Source organism: Suncus etruscus, chromosome 16, assembly GCF_024139225.1.
Source record: "Suncus etruscus isolate mSunEtr1 chromosome 16, mSunEtr1.pri.cur, whole genome shotgun sequence".
In the NCBI taxonomy this organism is placed as follows: domain Eukaryota; kingdom Metazoa; phylum Chordata; class Mammalia; order Eulipotyphla; family Soricidae; genus Suncus; species Suncus etruscus.
Window position 1 is genome coordinate 42,713,647 of NC_064863.1, and position 21,135 is coordinate 42,734,781.

Genomic DNA, 21,135 nt, shown 5'->3' on the forward strand with positions numbered 1-21,135 from the left:
GAGGCACTAGTAATATCTAAGGGTATTTCATTTTGGTAGATAGCTTTTCTCATTAAAGACACTTCAGTGTTTCATAAGGGCAGACTTTGTTGACTGTCATTTAAGACTTGCAGGGTGAGTTTAAAGACTTCTTTAAGTTCTGTAAGGGACAAACTTGATTATACTAGTGGACATAGAACATGTTTGCTTAGCCTTGAGAAGAGGGAGGTTAGGAATATGACCTAGTTGTAATGTTTTCTAGGGGAGGAGGTATGTGAGGAGATGGAGTGAGAGAGATTATGCTGTGACAGGACCCATCTCTGTACTTGTTCAGTGGTGCATGTTCTATTCCAGGTTTAGTGCATTTCAGTAGGTTCATCATGTAGCAAAACAATGGCTTTCTGGTGGGATTGAGTTATTTCTTCATTCTGAGGAGAGTATAGAAAAATTTACCTGTCTCATTGGGATATCTCATAGCCAATACAAGATATTTCCCCCAGATATAACGAGGCTTGGTGTTCTCAGCAGCACTGCACATTCACCTATGGAAAGAGTCAGTGTAAAGATAGTTTTCTGTGACACTCATGATGTTGGTTGAGTACCTTAGCAACTATCTCCAGTCTAGCATATGAGGCAATGTACTCTATTGAATGATCATGTAAATATATTCAAGCCGGAGATGGTACTTTTTGTCTTTCAGGAAAGGTGATTTTTTGCTTCCATATTTCATTTTTGGCGCTTGCAGGTTTTAGAAGTGAAGCCTTCATTCAATCCATATGCATTTGTTCATCATGACCTTTGAACTGTGACCTTAGTCATTGTCGATGAGGAATCCCCTAATTATGGTTAAGGAGAGCTTCAGTTAGGACAGGTTCGGTGTCAATACAAACCCAAGCATATTTGGAACTGGTCATATAGAAGGGGCTTTCTTTCTTTCTTTCTTTCTTTCTTTCTTTCTTTCTTTCTTTCTTTCTTTCTTTCTTTCTTTCTTTCTTTCTTTCTTTCTTTCTTTCTTTCTTTCTTTCTTTCTTTCTTTCTTTCTTTCTTTCTTTCTTTCTTTCTTTCTTTCTTTCTTTCTTTCTTTTCTTTCTTTCTTTCTTTCTTTCTTTCTTTCTTTCTTTCTTCTTCTTTCTTTCTTTCTTCTTTCTTTCTTTCTTTCTTTCTTTCTTTCTTTCTTTCTCTCTGTCTTTCTTTCTTCTTTCTTTCTTTCTTTCTTTTTCTTTCTTTCTTTCTTTCTTTCTTTCTTTCTTTCTTTCTTTCTTTCTTTCTTTCTTTTCTTTCTTTCTTTCTTCTTTCTTTCTTTCTTTCTTTTCTTTCTTCTTTCTTTCTTTCTTCTTTCTTTCTTTCTTTCTTTCTTTCTTTCTTTCTTTCTGTCTGTCTTTCTTTCTTTCTTTCTTTCTTCTTTCTTTCTTTCTTTATTTATTTTTCTTTCTTTCTTTCTTTCTTTCTTTCCTTCTTTCTCTCTTTTTCTCTTTCTTTTTTCTTTCTCTATTTTTCTTTTTCTTTCTTTCTTTCTTTTTCTTTTTTCTTTCTTTTTCTTTCTTTCTCACTTTCTTCTTTCTTTCTTTTCTTTCTTTCTTCTTTCTTTCTTTCTCTTCTCTCTCCTCTTCTTTTTTCTTTCTTTCTTCTTTCTTTCTTTCTTCTCTTTCTTTCTTTCTTTTTCTTTCTTTCTTTCTTCTCTTTCTTTCTTTCTTTCTTTTTTTTCTTTCTTTCTTTCTTTCTTTCTTTCTTTCTTTCTCTTCTTCTTCCTCCTTCCTTCCTTCCTTCTTTCCTTCCTTCCTTTCTTTTCCTTCCTTCCTTCCTTCCTTCCTTCCTTCCTTCCTTCCTTCCTTCCTTCCTTCCTTCCTTCCTTCCTTCCTTCCTTCCTTCCTTCCTTCTTTCTTTCTTTCTTTCCTTCTTTCTTTCCTTCTTTCTTTCTTTCTTTCTTTCTTTCTTTCTTTCTTTTTCTTTCTTTCTTCCTAACTCCTTCCTTCCTTTCTTCCTTCCTTCCTTCCTTCCTTTCTTTCTTTCTTTCTTTCTTTCTTTCTTTCTTTCTTTCTTTCTTTCTTTCTTTCTTTCTTTCTTTCCTTCCTTCCTTCCTTCCTTCCTTCCTTCCTTCTTCCTCCTTTCCTTCCTTCCTTCTTTCTTTCTTTCTCTTCTTTCTTTCTTTCTTTTCTTTCTTTCTTCTTTCTTTCTTTCTTTCTTTCTTTCTTTCTTTCTTCTTCTTTCTTCTCTCTCCTTCCTCCTTTCTTTTTCTCTTTCTTTCCTTTCTTTTCCTTTTCCCCTTCCTTTCTTCTTCTCTTCCCTTCCCTCCTTCCTTTCCTCTTTCCTTCCCTCCCTCCTCCCTCCCTCCTCCCTCCCCTCCTTCCTTCCCTCCTTTTTCCTTCCCTCCCTCCTTCCTTCTTTCCTTCCTTCCTCCCTCTTCCATTCCTCCTTCTCTCCCTCCCCTCCCTTTCCCTTCCCTCCTTCCTTCCTTCCTTTTCTCCCTCCTTCCTTCCTTCTTTCCCTCCCTCCCCTCCCCTCCCCTTCTTCTTTTTCTCCCTCCTTCCTTCCCTCCCTCCCTCCTTTCTTCCCTCCCTCTCTTCTCTTCTTCCCTCTCTTCCTCCTTCCTGCCTTCTCGTCCTCCTTCCTTCCCTCCCTCCCTCCTTCATTTCCTCCTTCCCTCTCTCCTTCCTTCTTCCCTACTTCCTTTTCTCCCTCCCTCCTTCCTTCCTTCCCTCCCTCCCTCTTTTCTTGCTTTCTTCCATTTCTCCTTCCCTCCCTCCCTCTTTCCTTCCTTTCCTCCCTCCTTCCTTTTTTCTTCCTTCCCTCCTCCCTCCTCTCTCCTCCCCTCCCTCCTTCCCTCCTCCCTTCCACCCCCCTCCCTCCCTCCCTCCTTCCCTCCCTCCTTCCCTCCCACCCTCCCTCCCTCCCTCCTTCCCTCCCTCCCCCCTCCCTCCCTCCTTCCCTCCCTCCTTCCCTCCCTCCTTCCCTCCCTCCCTCCTTCCCTCCCTCCTTCCCTCCCTCCCTCCTTCCCTCCCTCCTTCCCTCCCTCCTTCCCTCCCTCCCTCCCTCCCTCCCTCCCTCCCTCCCTCCCTCCCTCCCTCCTCTCCCTTCCTTCCTTCCTTCCTTCCTTCCTTCCTTCCTTCCTTCCTTCCTTCCTTCCTTCCTTCCTTCCTTCCTTCCTTCTGGATTTTGTGCTACACCTGGTCGTGCTCAGGGGTTACTTCTGCCTCTGTGCTCAGAAATTGCTCCTGGAAGGATCGAGGGACTATATGGGATGCTAGGGATTGGACCTAGGTAGGTCCCGGCTCAGCTGTGTGCAAGACAAATGCCCTATTTTTGCTGTGTTATCACTCTAGCACCTATAATCAGTTCTTCCCTTGTTGGGAACACTGGTGGATGACCTCAAACTCTTTAGCAGTCACCTTGGTTATAGTTTTACACAACACAGAATTTTATTATGGCATCCATAAATCAAGGCACTGCATTTTCGGGTCAATTGGAATTGATCCATCCACCTGGGTGGATACTGAAGGGTTAGTTGGCATATGCATCTCTAAGTGAAACCATCAGTTTCCTGATTTCTAGATAGTTAGTGCTTCTTGAACTGGCAGAAAGCAGTGAGGATTGTTTGCAGCTCTTACTAGTGGGACCAAACATGCTTCTGTACATCTTGACCCCTCAATGACTCACTTTTGATTATCCTGATTATGTGCCTCCTGATTTCCCTTGATCACAGCCTTAGGGTTAATCCCTATAGAGTAGCCCGAACTGTTTGGGTAAATAGGCCTAGAGTAAAGGACTCATCACCATCCAAATGAGAGTTATAGATTTATATTATACAATGGGGTCAAAATCCTAGGCATTTTCTCTCTTTCTGTTGTCTCTGCCACTGTTCTTAAACCATACTTTTCAGATCATAGGCATTTTTAACTCAAAGTGTGGCTTTGACTCCAAAGACACCAAAACTTGAATTTGTCTCATTAATTTTCCTGGCTTCTTAAAAGCAGTTTGGCACTCTTGACTCTCAACCCTACATAACCCTGTCTTTTGTACCCAGGCAGCATAAAGGAGGTACGTCACCAGGTGGGGAATAAAAAAGCCCTCAGAATCCCTTTCATATTCCAGGGGCTACTCTTTGTAGAGAATGAACTTGGCCTAATATATCACAGCTTTTTAGACAACATTAAGCCTTGCCCAAACAAACCACAGACCAAATGGCAGTGCTTGAGCTGTGAATATTCACCAACTCTTCCTCTCCTCTCAATCCTCTACAGAGAAAGGAACCTCAAATTCTGCAGTGTTACCTGCAACAGAGCCAAATCTACTCACTAACATGACCTCAGAACACATGGTATACATTTAGGAGTTTAATACAACTACAGAAAGACAATTCCAAGTAATTAAAGAAAGTTTAGATTTCATAATTTTAACATACCAAAAATGCCTAAACATATGAATATTTCATATTATTCATAATTTGATTAGATTTGTCAAAAATATCAAACGGTTTAAATAGAAGAGGCTCAGTTTCCTTAAGTCCCCAGAAGACAAAGAGAGAACCATTACTTTGTAGTCAGACTTCATTAAAATTCAATAAAGAACTTAGTTTATACTTTGTTATGAAGAGCAGACAAACAATCCAAGAAAAACATTGCCCTTTTGACAGAAAACAAAATGAAATAAACTCATACTAATTAGTTAGACTACCTACAAATCTCTTTCTCCATTCCTTCTGTAACTATTCATAGATTCAGTTGGGGACCACATAGCAAAAGCCATATGGGGCCACAGTGATGGCATAATGGTAGGGTATTTGCCTTGCATGTGTCCACCCTGGGTTTGATTCCCAGCATCCCAAATGGTCCCTTGAGCAGCGCCAGGAGTAACTCCTGAATGAGAGCAAGGAGTTACTCCTGAGCATCACCAGGTGTGGACCCCAAACAAACAGCTACTCCCAACAAACTTTAGCTGTAAAATCAGATATGCATTCACAAAGTGAAAGTCTATCATTAAAGACAGACTAAACTTAAAATTCCTCTGTCATTTTCCTCATTCAGTCTCTGGGCACTGTTTTGGCTATCTCCCCAGGTATTTCTTATTTTAAGGATTTATTAGATTTGTTATTATAAGCAAAGAGAGAAAAAAGAGAAGTTATGGTTTAATTGCTATTTAAGTTTTTCCATTGTCACTTGCCCAGAAATTCAGCTTCTAGTGGTTTAATGTGGCTTTGTTACAAGTGTTTGAACAGGAATCCCATCTTTGTAAAAGGACTCACTAAGTCCTCTGTGTTTAGTTCTTATTCTAGCTTATCTCCCACCTTTGTTTCCATGTTTGATATGTCTTGGGTGGGTGAACAAGGAGCTTGCTCATGCTTGGTTGTGGTGCTTGCCAAGGGTTTCTCCCATTTAGTTGAGGTGCTTGTACACATTCTAGTTGTAATGCCTTCCAAATCTTGCACTTCTTTTTGTTGTTGTTGTTGTTGTTTATGATTTTTTTTATTGGTTTTGTTTTGTTTTGTTGGCCACACCCAACAGTGTTCAGGACTTACTCCTGCACTCAGGGATCACTTCTGATGGGGATCAGGAGACCCTATGTGGGTTTGGGATATGCTATGTGGTGCTGAGGATTGAGTCCTCTTTGGTCCTGTGCAAAGCAAGCACCCTACCTGCTGTATTATATGTATAGTCCTCAAACAGACTTTTTTGATCATGGAAATGCAGTGAGGAAGGCAGTATATAATTTGATGGTTCCTATGAAGAAGGCTTTTAGGGCAGTTAACTTTTTCATTTGAATGATGCTTTACTTGACATATTTTTAAATAAACATTACATTTTATTTTAATTAATACAGGGGCCAGTGCAGTGGCGCAAGCTGTAAGGCATTTGCCTTGCAAGCATCTCGTGGTTCGATCCTCCAGTGTCTCATTTCTGGGTACTCACACCCAAATTTCCCACATACCTGATTATGTGCTGGTATGGCACTGGAGATCTCAGAGAGCAGAGCTGCTAGGACCACTTTTGGGACCCATGGGGAAAGGAGGTCACTGCTATTCAACTATGGCCCTGCACTTGTAAGGCAGGTGCATTTTGCACCTGAGCCTTGCCTAGGGGCCTCTCCGAGCTTATGAACTAAAGTTTTAGAGTCCACCCAGCAAACATAGTGTTTAGCTGAATTGCCTGCAGTGGAGCCAGCACCCTGCAACGGTCTTGTCTTTTTCTTGTTTGTCATGGAGCACTATTTACTTATCAGTAGTGAATTTACTAAGGGCTTTTTTATGTTCTGTAAGTTCTTCAAGCTAATGGAAAGGACAGAGAAGACTTTACATCACATAAGCATAGAAAATCCTCCCTGTGGTTATGCTTCACAGGATATATTCACAAGGTGGTCACCCCAAGGATCACCTCTCTGTACCCAGAGACATGTGGGCTCCACTCATACAACCCAAAGTCTTTCCATCTCTCTTTCATCTCCTTGCTGGCTTACCAATTGCAGTCTCATTAGCCAGGGATAATATGAAAAAGACAGATGCATGTGTGTGACAAGGAGAGAAAGGAGAGGAAAGGCTGACTACCTCCCACTTTTAGGTTTCCTGCCCCAGGGACTTAGGTGGAGACTTGGTCTTGAAAAGTAAAATTTCCAAGCCACCCTTGGTTTTATGAACGTATCTCCAAGTCTTTTAAGTTTATATAAAGATATTAACTGAGCTTAGTCACTCAATCATGGTCCAGATGGTTTTAGTAATGCAATTGATTTTGAGGAGATGCCCTTGGGTAGCTTTTGGGAGCAGGGAAGGCAACTAAAATGCGCATTTTTCCAGGAAGGCGGCATGAGGCATCAATAGTCATCCACCACAGAAGCTAGGTGAGCAGGTGACCTAGAGTACTTGTGGCAACATAGTGGATGTCTAGAGGTAGAAAAGCACCTCTTGCAATAACTTCATATCTATTTTGTGCTCCCTTAGGCTAAGGAAAATTTTTTGTTCTGGAAAGAGAGCAGAAGGTGATTTCCTTCCCTTCCCTTCCCTTCCTCTCCCTGTCACCTTCTCTCCTCTTCTCTGGTCTCCTTTTCCCTCTTCTCTCACCCTGGGCCAGATGTTTTGGTGCATGGGCCTAGAATCATAATGCTTCCCAGGCCCAGTGGTGATGGGAGACAGTAGGGTTGCTGTGGGTGGTTCTTCAACCCTCCACCTCAATGCTGTGCCCAGAAGAATAATGTGCATGTTTGTATCATGTAGTCCCAGGATTGAACTCAGGTTCTTGTACATGCAAGGTTTGTTGCTATTGTTTTTTGGCTACTCCCAATAGTACTCAGGGCTAAGTCTTGGCTCTGCACTCAGTAATCATTCCTGGCAGTGTTTGGGGGACCATAAGGGATGTTGGGTATCAAACCTGGGTTGGTTGCATGTAAGGCAAGCATCCTCCCTGCTGTACTACAGCCCCATAGTTTTTTTCTGAGTTGACTTTTTAAGAATAACCTTATGATGTTTTATCTTTTGATAAAAGTGGACTGTTATATGCCAGAAAGCAAAATGGAATTCTTTAGACAATTGGTCTTGGCATAAGTCCTTGGTTTCTCTTCAAATTGCTATACATAGGAGTCTGGAGAAATTGCTCTAATGTTCTGGATTTCAGTATAGAGCATATTCCTATCCAAGGCATTGCAGATACCAATCTTCTTTCAAATTTCAAAGAATGAAGATTGAAATCAGTCTCTTTGTGTACTACTTCTTGGGAGAATTATTTTATTTCTTCCAAATAAAACAATGGGGAATAAAACTCTGTCAGAAAAGAAGTCAGAGTTCATTTATTTATTAAGTTTATTTAGTTTTTGAATACAAAGTTGAATCAAGACATGTGGACACCAGAAGGGTGGTTCCCTCAAATGAAATTCTTTAAATATTTGTGCAAACTTGTTCAAGGGGAGTAGTGGAGGAGAGTCACATCTGTGTTTCTCCAAAATAATCTGCCACAAAGCAACTCTAGCCCACCTGCCAAGTGAATGAAAAGGCAGAAAGCTTGATTCAGTAAAAGGAACCCCTTTATAGTTAACAAAACCTCTCCCTTTCTTGCTGATGTTTGTGAGAAGCTGATGTTACTCCAGCTTTCTCTTTTATCAAGAGCAAGTACCTTCTGTAGTTGATGCATGCTAAGTTTGGGAGGGATAGCACAAAAATGGATAAAAATGCTCTCTTTTCTGAATGGGTTTCAATATAGGAATATCAATATGATTTAACTCAAGTAACTGAATGTGATATATGATCCAGTTCATCAAAGAGGCACAAGGTGGCACAGAGGAGATAGAGGTTCCTGGTGGATTTGATGGTGAGCAAGGGGTTTGTGGTGGAGTTAATGTTTGAGCTGGTTGTTTAGCATGTTTGGAAGTTGAGTATGTTGGGAAATTGGGGAGGGCTATAGAGATGCAGGAAATGACCTGAGATTAAAAAAAAGGGGGGCATGTGCCTGCTGTTTTGCTTTTGGAGATTTAAATTTTATATTATCATCTTTATTGAGGAACAAATATTCATAATAGAAGCAAAAGAATAGTGAAACTTGGTGAACTGATGAAAGGTAAGTTTTTGAGTTTTATTCTGGACATATCACAATTCTGCTCTTACTAAAGGGAAGCCTAATACCAGAAGAAAGAATAATAGTAGACATTCATTAATTTATTAATGCCCATTACTTCTCTCATTGGAAGGCAATGGATGGGCAACATTTCTGTAATAAGTCCCTCTATGAGTTTCTACCACATTCTTTCCTTCATGTCCAGGGATAGAAAAGTAACTTAAGATTTACATGAGAATAAATTATATCATCAAAGATGAATATGTTGACAATTTCCTACTCCTACATCTTTTCCTTACAACAGGTTGAGTAAAACCTGCAGAATTAAATAAAATACAAGTATTTTTGACTACTCTCTTTTGGGGGAGGGTGGTAGGAGTGTTCTTCATTTTAGTTTTGAACTAAACTTGCATCTTGGTTATGCCTATTAGAAATGTTTGAAAGCCTAGAACTAGGAAGCTGCTGGAAGGCCATAGCAGATCCTTGGGTACCCATTCTGTTGACTTTTGTTTAATGAAAGTATGGAGACGATTTGAAACATAATTTATCCCTGGCTATACCCAAAGACCTTCCTTAGTAGGCAGGCATATGATATATGTCACACTAAATTTAATAAGGTCATTAAGTACTAAATCTCAATCTTTAACAGTCATTAAAGCAAAAATAGGCAACTGAGTCCGGCTTCTCAAAAAAATATAATTTAAGACAATTGGTCCCTATTTGCTTTAAATTCTATAAGAAGGGTCTGTATATCTTACTCGCAGTGAGAAATTTCCTTGCATTTTATGTGTGTGAGGCCTTGAGTTGCATCCCCAGAAACATAGTTATGTCCTAAAAGTATGTAAGAAATCTCAGTCTTCAAACTTAGAGGAGATAATAGTTCCCAGAGCAACTGTTAGCTAGTGTTAGGAAAAAATATTCATTGTTTGAACTCCACTTACTGTGTAATTTATATGACACTTTTTTGTGGGGGAGAGGCGGACAACACCCAATAGTGCTCATGATTTGCTACTGGCTCTGCACTCAGTGATCACCCTTGGAGGCCTCAGGAAACCACCAGGTGTACTGGGGATCAGATCCAGATCAGCCACATGCTAGGCAAGCACCCTACCTACTGTGTATTTCTCTGGCCCGTAATTAAGCATTTTTATATTTTCCAGTTGTCTCGAAGTCGAAGTCCTTCTCCAATAAGATGCATGTTGCCAAGTAAGTGAGATAGTTTGCCTAGGCCAACTTTTATGCCGCCCTGTGCTATCTTTTTTTTTTTTTTGGGGGGGGGGGAGCTCTCCCAGGTGTTGCTCAGGAAGGCCAGGGGCCCCACTAAACCAACTCAGTCAACCAGCTTTCAGATTGAATCAAGGGCCTGAGGATAAAATGCTGTTTGGGCCCTGCATTGCTGGAGGTACCTAGGCCACCTCGATGGTGTTGGGTGTCCCCTGCAGTGCTGAGGAGCCCATTAAAACCACACCTAGCAATGCTCAGGGGACCAACTGGTATTGGATATCAAACCCAAGTGCTCTAACCATTGTATTGTCTCTTGGTCCTCAAAAAAATCTTTTTAGCATTCATCAAAAGGAATATTTTACTTCTCAGGGGACTATCTTTTCCTCCTACAACACATTTTTCTTTATGGGTGATGTGGAGCAGCTCCAGTGGCTTGCTTGGAAGGGGCTTATATCAGAAAAATTATATTGATAGGAACTTGGATGGTTCCCCCTTTTTAAATTCTCGCAAAGAAAGGCCTAAGGGAGGTAGCCTGACCACCTGCTCTAAAATCTCCTGATCATCTGTCTATCTCTCTTCTTAGGATTTTGAAACAACCTGACATGTTTCTTTGCACAGAACATCTGCAGCCACGGTCTTCCCCAGGGTCTCCACCTGCCTGCTGGGTCTGCCTCTGACCTCACTTAATATAATGTGAAAAAACAATTCTGTGTATCACTCCACACAGAAAGTTAAATGTTTTGGCTTAGAGCATTTATAATGTCAAAGATATTGCATTTTATTTTATTTTAAGCTACAGATGCTATCAATTTGATAAAAACTCTTGCCTAGGTGTTTAGGGTCATATTCATTCAAAGCAAAGACTATGCCATAGGCTCAGGCTTTTTAGCCTGAATTTATAAGGCTTTTTAAAGAAAGAGCCACTCAATAAGGCATAGTGAAAACAATCTTAGCCTGACCAAATTCCAAAAACAAGTTTCTATAGTTTAATGATTATCCCAAATTTTATGATTGCTGATGTTGGACTACATTGGGGACAATATTGGAGGGTTAATTTAATGAGTTTTGAAGCTCAGTAATTTTTGAAAAAATATTAAGGAGGATAATTGAAAAAGAATATAGTAGATTGACTTCTTCTAACCCCCTTTTTTGGAGGTGAGGCACACCCAGAGGCCCTCAGGGGTTACTTCTGGCTCTGTGCTCAGAAATTGCTCCTGGAAAGCTTGGGGGACCATATGGGATGCCAGGGATCAAAACCAGGTCTGTCCTAGGTCAGCTGCATGCAAGGCAAACACCCTACCACTGTGCTATTGCTCTGGCCCCTTTCTCCCCTCTTTTGAGAGGGTCCAGTTGGGCTATAGAAACTGCTTGCTTGAGAGAATTTTCTTTTTTTATATGAATGCAGCAATGATTTGCATAGAGGCCAGCTTAGAGATAAATGTTTGTTGCTTTGTGTTTCTCTCTAGAACATGTTTCATATTGTTTGAATACCCTTATTTTATTATAGAAGTTACCCATGGTCCATCTAATCTGTTCCACCCAGCCCTTCACTAATCTAGGTCCCTGAGAACTCAATCTAGCATAAATGATCCAAATGTAAGGACTATCTAATATAAGAACTCCATCTAGTATAAATGTAGCATAAATGTAAGAACTACATTTAGCATAAATGATCCAAATATAAGGGAACAGTATTCATGTGAAATTGTGCCCATATTCCTTCATTTCTTCATGGTAAAGCAATGTTGAAATCTAAGTTCAAGTAAGCATGCACTGTGATTTTTTTCTATATCTTCCCTGCTTTGTGTCACTTCAAAAGCAGCTTTGAACTCAAGCCACATGAAATTGCCATATTTTCTCTGTGCCTTGGCAAGAGAGATTCTAAACTGGCACCACCCTGTTGCAGAAGTTCAATGCTCACACTAGAAAACAAAATTCCCAGGGCTGTATCATGTGGAAGTAAGGTGTTTGTCTTACATGTGGCTGACCTCTGCTCAATTCTCCATCCTACATGTGATCTCCACTTGAATATGACTTCTCTAAAGTGTCTCGCTCTCCTGCTGGAAACCCCCCGAGGAGAGAGACCTCCTCAGCCTCTTTCCATGGTGGTCAATGCTCACAAACCTCACTTTTTCCTCTCTGAGCATTTGTGCAATTTGGTAAGGCAGCATGCTGAGTAAAGAAGAAAAACTTTCATTCTGACCTGGTTATTTGCTCTCTTTGTAGCCTGAGGCAAGTTAATTCATTTTTCTGAGCCTCCATTTTACTGTAGTGAGAGAAACTTGAATGAGCCCAGAGATTCCCTTGATCCTCCCATCCTCTGACCTTTTTATAGCAAATATTTTATTCACCATATACTGAAAAATTAATAATTCTGGTGCAGAAACAATACTATATTAGCTCTAATATAAAACAGAAAAAAGAAAAATACTTTTTAATAAAATAAATTTTTAATAAAAAGCTTGAGTGTTACCATCTGAGAAGAACAAAATTAAGCTGTTAGATTCAGAATCACCATCACTGGTGGAGAGCATTACCTGTTGTGTTGGCAACAGTACAAGCAGGGCTGTTGCCAATAGAACAGCCTTTGGTGATTGGAGAGGAGTTTCTAAGGTGGCCAATCACTCATTGGTACATTCTAAACAAAAACCTTACACTTAGTTTACACAGTAAGTGATTTCCTGGAAAGATGGTGTATATTAAAACCACAGGACAATTACTTTATCTTACATGTTAAGATGCCACTTCTAAAATCACAAAATAATTCAAATGTCTGCAAATCAGAAACTTTTGTAGGAGTCATGGACAGATCTGTGTGCCACATTCAGAAAAAGTTCAGTGTTTTGGCTCTGTACCATCTGCCCTCATGCTGCTTCTCAGAGATGTTTCAAATCTCTGATGTGGACTGTGACCATACACAGGAAATTATCTGAGATAATTGACAGAAAGGATGCTAAAATCAAATAAGGTTGGCCTGGTCTCATTTTATAGAGGTCATGCTATTGCTTCATCTTAGTAACTTTGAAACATTAAAAGGTTTTATTTGATAGCCTGTGTCAGTTTTTCTGTATTGCCAATTTACATCTAATAATAAAATCAAAGAAAAATTGTTTCTGTACCTGTAGGTTTTTGGCAATGAAACACTTTCCTTTCAATTTGACCTCACCCATACCCTGAGGCCTCTCAGAAACTGCTCTGGGGTGCTGCAATTCCATGCTATAGCTTGATTACCAACCTTAGGTGAATCTATTCATAATTAATGGTCCACATGGTATCCTAGACGCTCTCTCTGAGGAGTGCTACACTGTTTCCTGGGGCTTTTGCTCAGACAGTTTCAAGTTGTTCTACACAACAAATCCACATATCTTCATAGGTAAGGAAACTTTACCCAACATACCCTACAGTCTCAGGACCTTACATTCCAAAATAATATTTCATCCTGTTTACTTTTGTTCCTCCATCCCCTGAAACATGGATAAAGAAACTTATTTCTGCCATCCCGTCACTAATTTTGTATGTTAGAGCAAAATCTCAAATCCAGGTTGTCTTTAGTTGGGGTCACCTTCTAACTCATTCTACTGGCTAGCAATATGATCTGGCTTAAAAAAATGGTCTCTTATGGTTTGGAAAAAGGATTCATAAAATGAATTAATAAAACAATTTCCCCCTCAAAATCTTAAAATTCAACAAGTTTTCCAACTTCAATTCTACCATGAAACCCTCTTTTTCATGGAGATCTTCTACAGGTCCTGTTCTAAAGGCCTATTTTGAGGTGAGAGCTCAAAGAACTGGACTGCATAATTTGCATGTGTGGGTTTTAGGTTTGATACTTGGTACCCTGTAGTCCCCTGAGCACTTAGCTGGAAGTAGCTCCCAAGCACTGCTGGATACAACCACGAAACCACCACTACTGAAGACACCCCCCCCAAATGCTTCTTTAGGATCTGTTAAATTTTTAATTACATAGTAATTGTAAGTTGCACATTAATTTTATAAGTGAAGGAAGAATTCTATCATATGATAAAGTTTTTAGCTAATAAATTTATTCTAAATAAAGGGAGCTAAATGAAATAGCTATTCACCATTATTATTATCACCATGGTTTACAGTACTACTAATGATAGTTTCATGAATTGTAATCATGCATATGTATAACCCTCATACCTTCCACCAGTGCTTCCCTCTACCAATGTCTCAGGGTCCCTGAAACACTCACTCAGCCCTTACCCAATCTCTTGCTGCCATGGTAAATAATTTTGTAGACCATTTCTCCAGTTTTGTGGCCTTTGGCCTTTGTTCACTGAAGCACTGTTCACAATAGCCAAAAATTAGAAACAGCTCAAGTGTTCAAGAACAGATGAGTGGATACAGAAACTAAGGGATATATACACAATGAAATACTACTTAATTATAAGAAAAGATAAAATTATGCAACTCATTACTACATGGATAGAACTGGAGTATATAATGCTGAGTGAAGTTAGAAGGTCAGTCACAGAACAATATCTCATAGAAGAGATATAAAAGTATAATAAGGGGATAACAAATCACTCTTATTCTTTATACCTGTATGCACTTTTTCTTTACTTGTCAATGTGATAAAACTTCCTTGAGTGTAGGATTTATGTTGAGACTACTTTTCTATCATTCCTATATTTTAATTAAAATTTTATTGTGTAATACACTTAGTATCTCTACTTCTTTTTTAAAAATGACATCATTTATTAGTTTTTATGTCACATCTGCAAAATACATCAACATTGTATTTTTCATAGATTCCTGATGAAATGCATTCTCAAATTTAAATTTATTAGAGCTTCATGATATACAAAGTCAACTGCAAATAGTGATAATTTGACTTTTTTTTAATTTCAATTCCTTTGATTTTCTTTAATTGTTGAAGGCTTTTGCTAGGACTTCTAATATTATATTAAATAAAAGTGGAGACAGCATATATCTTTGCCTTGTGCCTGATCTCAGAGGAATGCTTTCAGTTTATCACTTATTTAGAATGACTAGGCTGTGGGTTTGACCATGACTATCTTGAGGAAGTTTCCTTCCAACACTATTATGTTGAAGGTTTTCTTTATCATGAATAGATGTTGGATCTTGTTGAAAGTTTTTTCTGCATTGATTATATGATCATGTGATTTTTATCTTTTATTGATGTGGTATATTGCATTAATTTATTTCATATATTGAGCCATCTTTGCATCTCTGGAATGAATTCATGAATGAATCATGGTGTATGACTTTTTTGATAGCATCTTTACTTCTTTTCTCTCCAATTCTCTTTTTTCCCCTCATTTTCTGTCTTTCCTAGTTAATTTTCTAATTCATATTCATTTACACATCTTAAAACAGACATGTACTCTTTAATTACACATCAATAAAAGAGAAAAATGTGTTTTGTCCATAAGTAGAGCACACCAATAGCTTTCCATAGAAAGATGCATTTAGGTTCTGTTTCAGATAAGGCATTCATTTTATGAAACTAATAATTATTTCCTGTTTTTAACATTAAGAGAACAAACATATGTAAACAGAACAAAACAGACCACTAATTAAGATCTGCCTTTCATGGTTCACAAGAAAAAGATTGCAGAAATAATTTATTACACATGTTAAACTCCTGAATTTTGTAAGTGGAAAGAACATATTAATTTCAAAATCTTTAGAGAATGCTTGAAATATTCTAGCCTTTGAAAAATATTTTGAAAATATTCTTTGAAAATATTCTAGCCACTGAAAAAAATATAACTACCTATAAGCATATATAATATGGCTAAATATAGATTGTACAATGAGATGATCTTCTCTAGAGTTTCAATTTTTCTTTCTTTTTTTTATTTTGGGCAACACCCAACAGTGCTCAGAGTTTACTCTTGGCTCTGCACTCAGGAATTACTTCTGGGAGTGCCCAGGGGATAACAGGGGATGCTAAAAAAAACATAAAGTCCTGGTCAGCCATATGCTAAACAAACATCTTTTTTTATTAATGCCTTTATTTATTTAAACACCTTGATTACAAATATGATTGTAGTTGGGTTTCAGTCATGTAAAGAACACACCCCTTCACCAGTGCAATATTCCCATCACCAATGTCCCAAATCTCCCTCTTCCCCACCCCTCCCCCACCTGTACTCTAGACAGGCTTTCCACTTCCCTCATTCATTCACTTTGTTATGATAGTTCTCAGTGTAGTTATTTCTCTAACTACATTCACCACTTGCCTATTAAACATCTTACCTGCTATATTGCTCTGGCCCCTAAAGGCTCAACTTTTCCTCTCATCTTTTATATTCCAATAACTTCTCTATTTTAACTTTCAGAATTTTTATTTCTTACTAAATCACATCAAGTTTTTGGTGTCCTGTAGTTATGCCCAATTGTATACAACTGAATCAGGATCATCATTAGATAAGCTGTAGTTCGTCTAGTCCTGGGTGCCTGCCAAATGGGGAGTCAGCTATATTTTTCAGATGTAGGAACATTTTTATAATTATTCATGAGTCTCCAGGGAAACATCGTAAACAGTGAAACTGACACCTAGGTATTCAACCTCTCAGGTGGCCTACTTCAACAGGAATTCTCCTGTTGAAGCCACATATGGCTTTTCTTTCTTAACAAAGTAACAGATGTCCCAAAAGAAAAGACTAGAAATGAATGAGTTTCATTTTCCATTATTGAAAACGGAAGACTGCTGTTTTCTTTAAAGAACCCTATATAAAGTGTTATCTTTACAATGTCTGGGTTCAAAAATAAGTTGTAGAAAGCTCCTAGAAAGAAAGATAGACATGGGTGAAAGATAGCCCAACGTAAATGTATTAGGATTTGTAATGATGATATTTTTGGATTTGGTGGAAATGATGATTTAAAAAAATACTATCCCTTCCCCTAACAAACTATCATATATGTACCCTGTATAACTTCAGTGCTTTCATGTTTCAAAAGTGGAAAGGTGAGAAAATCCACTTTGATTATTGAAAACCAAAGGTGTAAAATTTGGGTTGACTACCTCTTTACAACCAGTTGTATAATGGTATAGTATTTTTAGGGAAACATGAAAAAAAATTGTAATTTTTTGTTTGATAGTATTTGGAATATCCTTAGTTTATTCAGGCTTGACATTTTCCTCCGGGAATACATGCATTTAGCCACAAGATGGCAATGTCGCTTAAGAAAGAGAGGACTGCTTGTGTAGTAGAAGGGGTAAGTTTGAAGCAACACTACCTCCTTTGGCTCTTGGCATGAAGCCTCTGGACTGGTTGGATTGTATCCACTGAGAGAGATCCCTGGTCTACTGAGACACTGCTTGCAATGCTGCCCCCTCTCTGTTCCTTTAAGGGAGAGTACACCAGAAGTCATAAGACTCAAATCAGGAAATAAAGTACTTTTTAATCAACTAAAAATACATGTTTCTTTTTATTTTAAGAGGAAAATACCATCATCAAAGCATTTATTATCAAAATGAAGTATGCTATAGTAAAATAATGATCTTGCCTGTTGAGCTTGGTTTAGTTTTGTGGGCTACACCCAGCAGTTCTCTCTGTTTACTCCTGGCTTTGTACTTTAGGGATATCTCCTTGCAGTTCTTAGGAGACCTTATAAAGTCATGGGGATTGAAACTAGGTCAGCCACATGCAAAGCAACGTGCCTTAAGTGGCAAATCTCCTGTCCAGTGGGGCGACAGTGGCAGAAAATAAGACACACACAAGAAAAACAAACAAGGATTGCCCAAACTTCGGAGTCTCCTGGGCCCCTATGGGAAAGCTCACAAGCTGCCATTTTTGTCAATATGTATCAGTTCTCATGAAACCGTTGTTTAAACCGATGGAGACATTAGGTCAAGTTAGTAAACACATCAAAATTCAATGGGTACTTAGGATCAGAAGCCGGGATATTTCCCATACCCAATTAGCAGGCACTGTTAAAGTATAGAATAAGGTTATGACAATTTTTTCTACTTTTGCCTATTTCCCTCTACATCTGAAAGATCCTAATATGTTTTTATTCTGGGCACATTTTATTCTGAAATAGTATGCTATCCTACTTTAGACTGAAAGGCCTAAATTGTTGTACCCAGGGGACTATTCCAACATTGAATTTTTTGTCAGAGGTATGATTTCTCACATTAATCTATTTCTACCTTTCTGGTTCCAAGATAATGGTATTTGGTTGCACAAGGAGATTTAAAAAAAATATCACACACACGTGGTTCTAGCAGAGGAATTATATAAATCCTTTGCACACATTCCTTTTATTGGGTAAAGTTATGTCATTTTATCACACTTCACATTTTTCTAGTGCTCTTTGTATTTTGGGCCTGGTCGTCATCCTTCAGTTTAAATTATTCCTCAAAATTGTGTCACAGAGGCCAGAGAGATAGTATCTATCTTATTAATATTTTGTTTGCTTTTGTTTGGGGTCCACAACCATCAGTGCTGAGGACATACACCTGGCTCTCTGATCAGAAATTATTTCTGGCCAGGCTCAGGAGACCTTATGGGAATGGAACTAAGTCAGCTGCATGCAAGGCAGGTGCTGTACTATCTATGCCTCATGTCTCTGGCCCATCAGAATTATTTTAACTATCCTATAGAGTAAACATAAAGCATATTCTTTAAACTCAGCTCTGTACTAGAGTGAGGTGAAGAATGTAGTTAAGACACATTTGATATGAAAACCCCAGCCATAAAATATTTTCATGCAATATTAGAAAAAAATCAACACAAACCAAGGGCCAGCATTTCAAGTGAAGACAAAATGACACTGTTAATGCCTTCTCATGGGTTCGAATGGCAAATATTCTGATTTTCTGAACCTGAGCTCTGCTCATCTAATGTCATGGGGATGTGATGAGTCTTATAATCTGTATCTTTTAGTAAATCAGAGTGGAAATACACAAAAACTCAGGATAGCAAGTTTCTGGGTCAGATGAAGTTGTGTTTATCAGCAAGTTTTCTCTGTAGCCTCAAAACTGAAAAGAGCTAGAGTTCAGGAAAAAAATTTCAAATTCAGTTTCTGGCGTTTCTAATCATTAAAAGATTTGGTGAATAAAACTTTAAAAATTTTAATAGACCAGAAGAGCTCTTTAATTTGGAGAAAAGAGAATGATGCCAGGAAGATACATCTTTCTTTGGAAATGGCCATGGAGGTTGGTTCATTAATGGCGTGGATTAATCTGTGTCTACTTTCTGAAAATACTGCCTGGCTTGTTTCTAATATTTGTACCCAAGAGAGTTGTTTTCAAAAAAGAACTTTCCTTCCGGTAGCTGCAAGATGGCCAGGGAACACTGTTCTTGACCAGTCTGAGAAACAATGGGGAGTCACATTAAAAGTATAAGATGAGTTTCTCTCCTTTTCCTTTTTGCAGTTTTCTATATTTATTTTTTTTAATGAGATTTTTTTTTAGTCACCTGAAATTACATTATTTCAGGGTTCGGATTCTGAAATACAAATGTTTCAACACCAATCCTTTCATTAGTGACCACATCCCTCCACCAATGCAACTCCCATCTTCATTTGCCTCTCACCAGTCTGCTTCTATGAGAAGTGCACCCACATACACTCCCATATACATCTTTGCACTGTGGTTTTATAGTTGGTAAGGCTTTACACGTAACACTTGACCACCAGGGGTCTCAAACTCAATTTACCTGGGGGCCGCAGGAGGCAAAGTCGGGGTGAGGCAGGGCCGCATAAGGGATTTCGGCTTACCGAATATTCGACTAATAAAAATCGCATTAAACATTTGGCATACCCCGAACACAGAACAGGAGGTATGCGAATGTTTAATGCGATTTTTTTCTTACTAATGCGATTTTTATATGCGATTATTCAGGTAGAAGCGAATAATCGTGAATACTGCGATATTTGAAGGCGGCCGGTAGGGCCACAAAATGTACAGAGGGCCGCACAAATGGCCCTGCGTTTACCACCTTTCAGCATCCCTCCTCCTCCCTATTGAATGCTTCCTTCTACCATAGATTTTGCTCCTTCCCTTTCCCATTCCCCTAGTCCCTGCAAATGGCTTGTCTTTATGTTCTTTGTTTCCTTTGACTTTGGGTGTTTGTTGTTCCATTTTTATGTTTCTTTATATCTCCCATATGTGATCATTTTCTGTAGGTCTCTCCCCCTCTAACTTCACTCAGCATGATACTGTGCAGATTCTTCCATATAGCTGCAAATTTCATGACTTTAGTTTTCCTTATGCCAAGTAATATTCCATTGTGTATATGTACACAGGTTTGTTTGGTTGTTTTTTTTTGTTTGTTTGTTTTGGTCTTTTGGGTCACATCTGGTGGTGTTCAGGGTACTCCTGGTTCTGAGCCCGGCAGTCTTGGGGGACCATATGGGATGCCAAGAGGTTGAACTTAGGAAGGTCACATAAAAGGAAAACATCCTATTTACTGTGCTATCACTCTGGCCCATGTACATGGTTTCTTTATCCAATCACCTATTCTTGGACATTTGAGTTCTTTCTAGATTTTAGTTGTTGTAGATAGTGCTGCACGGAACATTAGGATGCTATTTTTTTTCTCCATTTTGTTTTTGGGCTCCTGGAGTATATCCCAAGAAATGGAGTTGCTGGGTCAAATGGAGGCTCTAGATTTTTTTTTTTAATATCTATATTGTTTTCCAGAAGGGCTAAACTAGCTGACATACTCACCAGCAGTGAATGAGAGTCTCTTTCTCCCTGCATCCACACCAACACTGTTCGCATTCTTTTTGGTGTGTGCCATATGTTGTGTGAGATGATATCTCATTGTTTTCATTTACATCTTCCTGATGATGAAAGATGTGAACACTTTTATATGTGCTTTTTGGCTATCTCTAACTTTGTAGATATATAACTGAGGAAGTTTTTATTTATATCTTCTCCCTGTTTTTTGATGGAATTGGTTACTTTTTTCTTGTAAAGTATGATCCGTGCCTTATATATCTTAGATATTAACCCTATATTAGATGATTGGTGGGTAAATAGTTTCTCCCAGTCCTTGGACAGTCTTTATATCCTGGTCATCATTTCCTTTGAGGTGTAGAAGCTTCTTAATTTAATGTACCATTTGGCCCATTGTTGATGACCTACTGAGTCTTCTTTTCTGGAGGCAATCCCCTAAGAGTAGTTATTTTTAAAGTTATTTTTAAATAGAGTTTGAATAAAGTAGTTATTTTTTTTATTTTTATTGTGATAAAAGTGAATTACAAATCTTTCACAGTAATATTTAAGGTATATAGTGATGATGAATGAGGGGCAATCCCACCACCAGTGTTGTCCTCCCTCTACTCTGCTCCCAGCATGCATCCCATATCTCCCTCCTTTACCCCCCATTATTTGGTGGTTTAGCACAACCAGCAGCCACAAAGCCAGAACTAGCCCCTAAACACCCGTGTGTGACTC

General features: G+C 38.7%; 2 protein-coding genes across 2 annotated transcripts in view; one reads left to right on the forward strand and one right to left on the reverse strand.

Moving 5' to 3' along the window:
* Window positions 1-21,135, reverse strand: part of OCIAD2 (OCIA domain containing 2) — a 945,756-nt gene that overhangs the window by 395,025 nt on the left and 529,596 nt on the right. The window lies entirely within an intron of this gene.
* SPATA18 (spermatogenesis associated 18) overlaps window positions 1-21,135 on the forward strand; it is a 47,083-nt gene that overhangs the window by 25,064 nt on the left and 884 nt on the right. The window lies entirely within an intron of this gene.